Source organism: Marmota monax, unplaced genomic scaffold (genome assembly GCF_021218885.2).
Source record: "Marmota monax isolate L192 unplaced genomic scaffold, Marmota_monax_Labrador192_F-V1.1 WCK01_AAM20220418_F8-fsc00043, whole genome shotgun sequence".
Lineage (NCBI taxonomy): Eukaryota > Metazoa > Chordata > Mammalia > Rodentia > Sciuridae > Marmota > Marmota monax.
The window spans coordinates 9,491,847-9,498,278 of NW_026691982.1; positions in this window are offsets into that span (position 1 = coordinate 9,491,847).

Here is a 6,432-nt window from a genome sequence, read left to right on the forward strand (position 1 = left end):
ATTATATCTGCAAAGTCCCTTTGGGAACGTAAGGTAACATTTACGATTTCCAGGGATTAGGATGTGGATATGATCAGTGGTCATTATTTAGCCTGCCACATCTTTTATACCTTCTAAAAAGTCACCCTGAAACTTGAGGATACCTTATAAAACTGCAAAAGCTGCCCTAAGCAAGCTTCTAACCAGGATCTAACTCCCAGCTTTGGGTACAATTTCTTACTATTTTGGTGCCATGTTGCTACCTTGTTCACAGAGTGGGTCATACTTCCACAGGTACAGTGCTGTGGCAGTTAGGAGATGGTGACCAGTGGGCAGGTGACCCAAAGTGCAGCCCAGCCCATTAGCTCATGAGTCTTCAGTAATGAGCGGTCCACACATCAGAGAAACAATTCCTTCCTGAATAGAAAAATGACATACATATAGACATCCAAGGGAAAATAATGTTACAGTAAGTCCTTAAGGTGGCACATTCACAATATATGTGTGTGTGTGTGTGTGTGTGTGTGTGTGGCAGGGGTCAGACATTCACTCTGGTTCAGAGATACAAAGTGTAGTGCATTTCCTTTTTAAAAATACTTTATTTTAAAATTTTTTGATTGTGGTAAAATACACATAACACAAAATTTACCAGCTTTTTTTTAGGTGTACAATTCAGTGGAATTAGTACATTCACATTCTTTTGTAACCATCACTACCATCCATGTCCAGAACTTTTTCATCTTCCCATGTGGAAACTGTGTATAATAAATGTTAACTCCCATTGCTCCCTCCTCCTAGCACTCCCTGCTCTTGGCAACCAGACTAATTTTTTAAGTTTGACTACTTTGTGTGAGTGAAATCACATAGAATCTGTCCTTTTGTGTCTGGTTTACTTCACTTAGCATTATGTCCTCAAGGTTCATCTATGTTGTAGCATGTGTCAGAATTGCCTTCCTCTTTAAGACTGAGTAAAATTCATAATATAGATACACATGTCCTTTATCCATTTATCCATGGATGAACTCTTGGTTGCTTCCCTCTCATGGCTACTGTGATTAATGCTGCAGTGACTACGGGTGATCGTAGCTTATTTTCTTTCACCACTCTGGTTTCCCTGATGAGCCTGGCCCACTGGAGGGGTGTGTGTGTGTGAGTGGGAACAAACTGTAAACCTGTCAATCAGAGATATCTCCAACCTACCAGCATCTTCCCTTAGGGACTCAGGGGACTCTAGGACCCTCTCTTACTTGGCCTGACTACGGAATAATATCAATTTGATTCTGATATCACAAAGTATCCTGGGCTATCATCTCCATTTTAAGGAGGGAAAACAAACTCATAGAAGGCAACAGGCCTGTAGTCACTCAGTTTGTGTGGGACAGACCTAGGTCCAGGCCTTCATGGTTCCAAAGTTTGGGACCCTTTTAACATTTACAACACAGTGCTTTTTTGATTTTATAATGTTTAGTAATTATTTTTAGAATTGGATTGGCCTGAAATTCTGAAAATGCAATGAACATATTCATTGAACATATTCATACCAATGAACATATTCATTACCACTCTGTCTCCTGATGGCAACCCTCTGCTATGATTTTTGGTCATATTAAATGGTGACAATAGCTGAGAGTGACAGATAAGTGCCTTAGGATCTACCTTGAGGACAACCCCAATATTTGTTGGCAGAGAAGCTAAGGAAGTGGGCATATGTGTTCTTTAAGGAAACAAGCCTGTTTCTTTTCTTAGCAAACAGACAAATCTATGGATGTGGATGACTTCCAGGTAAGTAGGAGCCAGGGTGGCCCAGGGGCGGAAACACCTTCCTATCCCAGGGCCTTGCCTAGCCCCAAACTGTCAGGAATACCCTCTGGCACTGCTTTGGGAGGCCAAAGGAATTTCTTTTGAAAATTACTTAGAAACAGCCTTTGGGTAGACTTTTTTTTTTTTTAACTGTAGACCTTTTAATTTTTCCCACTAAAAATGATAATAAAAAATCATAAAATGACTCAAATAAAATTCCAATGAGGGCCAATAGCAGTATTCTGGGGCAAATTTAGGGCTTTTGAGCTGTTTTCTTTATAGGAGCAGCACCCAGCTGGACCCCTTCCTCAAGCCCACCTGGAGGCAGCAGCTCCTGATGTTAGCGGCCCCTATCCACCTGCTCCCTGCTACACCTGCCCTCCCGATAGTCTGCTTAATTTGCCTACAGAATTTTAGAGTGAATGAAAATAAGAAAGGGGGTATTCATGGGAATTCATGATATGAAATAAAAAGAGAAGGAGGCTTTTGAGATGAAGAAATGATTTGCCTTTTGCTCTGTGTGTTCGGATTCATTAAGCTGTATACTTGGATGTTGGCCCATCATAAGTGTGTATTTTAGTTCAATTTGAAATTATTTTTGCCTTTGAATATATGTATCTTGATATTTTAACTGTGGTAAAATTACATATAAAATAAAAATAAGAAACCTACATATAGAACTTACCACTTAACTCTTGTTAAATGTGCAGTTCAGTGGCAGTAAGTATATGTACAGAGTAACTATCAGCACCCTACATCTCCGGAACTTTTCCATTTTCCCAAATTGGAACTCTGTACCCAGTAGACACTAACTCCCCACTTTCCCTTCCTCTCAGCTCCCCGTGGCTTCCATTTTACTTTGTGTCTGTGGATTTGACCCCTCTAGGTGACTCATAGATATGAAATCATACACTATGTGTCCTTTTGTAAGACTAGTTTATCTCAGCAATATCCTCGAGGTCCATTCATGTTGTAGCATGTGTCAGAATTTTCTTTCTTTTAGAAGTGACACATTATTCCATTGAATGTTTACAACAGTTTTAAAATAAAGTGTAAAAATGTGTGGACATAAGAAAATTTGGGGCAGACTGATGATTATTTTACTTTATCTATACCAGGGCTCCTGTTTATTAAGCATTGCTATGGGTCAGGCACTATAGAAATTGTTTAAGTTCATTCTCGTTTATTCCTGGCAACTTTGTTTTTCAGATGAGAAAATTTGCCTATGAAGTCAAAGAGATGAAATAACTTGCCTAAATCCCACAGCTGAAGAGGAGGGATGGAGAATTCTGCCCCTTGTCTATGATCTGAGAGGCCCTGCCTTGACTCAGGGTGGAATGATCTATCATACAGGATAATTAGGATCCCCAGAGAGAGGATGCCTTTGAATGGGAGGACCATGGTAATGATAAAGTAATATTCACACCTACATGTGCACCCAGCGATGTCACTCTATTTTTAGGCCATTTTGGTCTCCTTATCTGTACTTGATGCTGCATTGTACTATCTTTGGTTCCCTTGCAGCAGTTTGGCATGTGTGGGAAGTATAGGGTTCACTTCCTCTCTGCCTGTGCATGAAACACCTTCTTTCACAGCCCAGTAGTTACCCCCAAACCAACCCCAAGGAGGTCCTTCTTCCTCCCCTTGCCATCTTCCCCTTAGGTTTTGTTTTTGGACTGGGAATTGAACCCAGGAGTACTTAACAACTGAGCCATGTCCCCAGAACTTTTTATTTTTTTAAAATTTGAGGCAGGGTCTCTTTAAATTACTTAGAGTCTTGCTAAATTACTTAGGGCCTCACTAAGTTGCTGAGGCTAGCCTCAAATTTGTGATTCGCCTGCCTCAGCCTGCCAAGTTGCTGGGATTATAGGCATGTGCCACCATGTCTAGCTACCATCTTCTCCTTGGAGAAACCATCTAGACCTGTTACTCCTACAGGTAGAGCCTGTGTCACCACATCTCTTTTCACTCTGGTCTGTCTCATCTAGGTGTGATGTAGTGTTTGGACATTTGTCCTGAGCATTGTCACTAAGCCAAGCCACTCTGACCACTGAGATCTGACCAGGCCCACCAAACATGGCTTAGGGCTCACTGTTTAACATACCTCCACAAAGTGAAGTCTGCCTTTCCCAAGCTGTCCATTACAACAGTTTTTTTTTTTTTCATTTCTTGTCTGAAATATGAGAAATACTACCAGTTTTTGTTTGGTGGAGCTGAGTTTCTGAGAACCTTCAAAGTAGTTAGCTGGCATTTTTTGGTTACTTGTGTCTCTGGAAATCAGCGCACACATAGCAAAAACAATGTTCAGTGGGAACTGTATTTCAATGATCAAGATGGGAAATCAGACACATTTCAGGTATTGCCCATAGTGTCCTCAAGGCAAAGATATAGCTATATGCATATTTATAATTATATACAGAAAAACTTTCTCAGGTACCATGAACTCCTACTTTGCTAAAGAGACCTCTTACTCATAAGCCCCACAGAGCTCAGTAGTACCATGTAGAAAGGGGGAATTTAAGGATCAGAGAGAAGGCGAACTTTTTAATATTATTTCTTCAGATTAACACACTATAATAGTGATGCTAGAAGAACCATTGGAAGATCCAAATTTCAAGTTGGTAACAGCCTGCAAAACCACAGAACAGTCATAGCAGCAATTTCTTAAGCTTCTACAGGAAAAGGCTCCTTGTCCTAATAAAAACAAAACTATTATTTTTAAAATCTTCTCAGGGAGTCTATCAATAAAAACAGTTGACCAACTCCAGAACTAGAGATTTAAATTTACCCACTTTTTATTACTTATTTTAGAAAATGCTTATTTCAGTTACAAATTAATCTGGGAAAGACATGGTTATGGCACAAAAATCAAGTTTTAAGTATTAGTATAAAGAGTTTTGTAAATATAGGAGCTAAGTTAATATTTGCACAACAAATATCTTCAAATATAATACTTTCTAAAAAATGCTTTTAGTGCCATTTAAATCCCTAACTGGCCATGAAAAAGCCTTGTTATGACAGTTGATAATGTAAAGGGGAACAACAACAACAAAAAAGCTTGAGGCTTTAGGATTCACAGAGTGAACAGACACAATGTAATGCAGAATTAAGAAGAGAAATAAATTCCCTTTTTTCTTCTGCAATGCTAGTGATGCAATCCAGGGCCGTACACATGCTAAGCAAGTGCTTTACCACTGAGCTACATCCCTAGCCTCCATTCCCTAACTCTGAATGTACATTATATTTAAAAGATATTTAAAATATCCTGAACTGGTAGAAATCTGTTGATCTCTGCAAAAAATAGTAACCCTCTTAAATCATGCAATACTCACTACAAATATTTATTATGGTAGAGATCAGTGTATTAATGTTATAAATATCAGAATGAAAAGGTCAATAAGAATTAAAAAAAAACTTCATTCAGTTAAAGTTTAAAGTTCATTCCTTAAAGTTTAAAGGAAGTGTTAGTAATCATCATCAGCATCAGCCCAAACTGAAAAAAGACCTAAACCCCATTATTGTTATCATCATCATCATCATCTTCATCATCATCATTACTGGGGATGGGCCTTGCACATGCTAGGTAAGTGCACCACCATTGAGCTATACCCTAACCCACAGGTTATACTTAATAAAGAGATGTTTGAATTATATTCATAGTTCTTATTCTAGGTATTCTTATGTAAGAATCCTATGATTTATTCACTTAGTTATCCAGTAAAGACAGGGTATATCAGGAACATGCTGGCTTAGCCAGGCATGTCAGAACACTCCAGTCCAGTAACTCCAGAGTCTGAGACAGGAGGATCACAAATTCAAGGCCAGCTTTGGGCAACTGAGTGAGACCCTGTCTCAAAATTAAAAACAAAAAGGGTTGGGGATACAGCTCATCCCCCATACTGCAAAAAAAATATAGAAATAAAAATAATCAAAGAAATATGCTAGCTTGGTCCCCCCCCCCACCACCCATTTTTCTTTTCTTTTGAAACTTAAACTATGTTTTTTTTCTTTATCAATTTTTTAAGGAAAAAATACCAAGAATAATTCAGTAAGATAATAATAGAGGGGTTGGGATTGTGGTTCAGTGGTGGAACACTTGCCTAGCACGTGTGAGGCACTGGGTTCAATCCTCAGCACCACATAAAAATAAATAAATAAAATAAAGGTAAAAAAAGATAATAATATAAAACTTAGGAGAAAGTAATCATAGGAAATCTTTCAGAATTAAAAAAAAATGGATTTGAGTCCTTTGACAATAGTGAGGCTTAACATTTTGTAACCACCATAGTTGAGCTTAGGGTTAACTGATGACTGTGCTTCTAAAAACAGGGATGTAAGGAGTAACTGTGTTGTAATACTGCAGATTAAAAATCATTTGTATGTAAATATGATAGGTATAGCATCTGAATTTTAAAATAAGTTTAGAAATTTTAGAGTTTTTCCATTAAATCAAAGGAAAATTAGTGTCAGTGAAATTTCCAAACTAGTATAGAAAAAAATGTCCAGAATCTTGGCCACAGGGAGAGGCAATTTCTATTTTTATTGCACATTTCAATGCTTAAAATGATTGGTTAAATAGAGAGCAATTCTACACTGTCAAGACTCACTAGGATCATGGATACTGTATTCTCAAATAAGAACACAATATAAGAC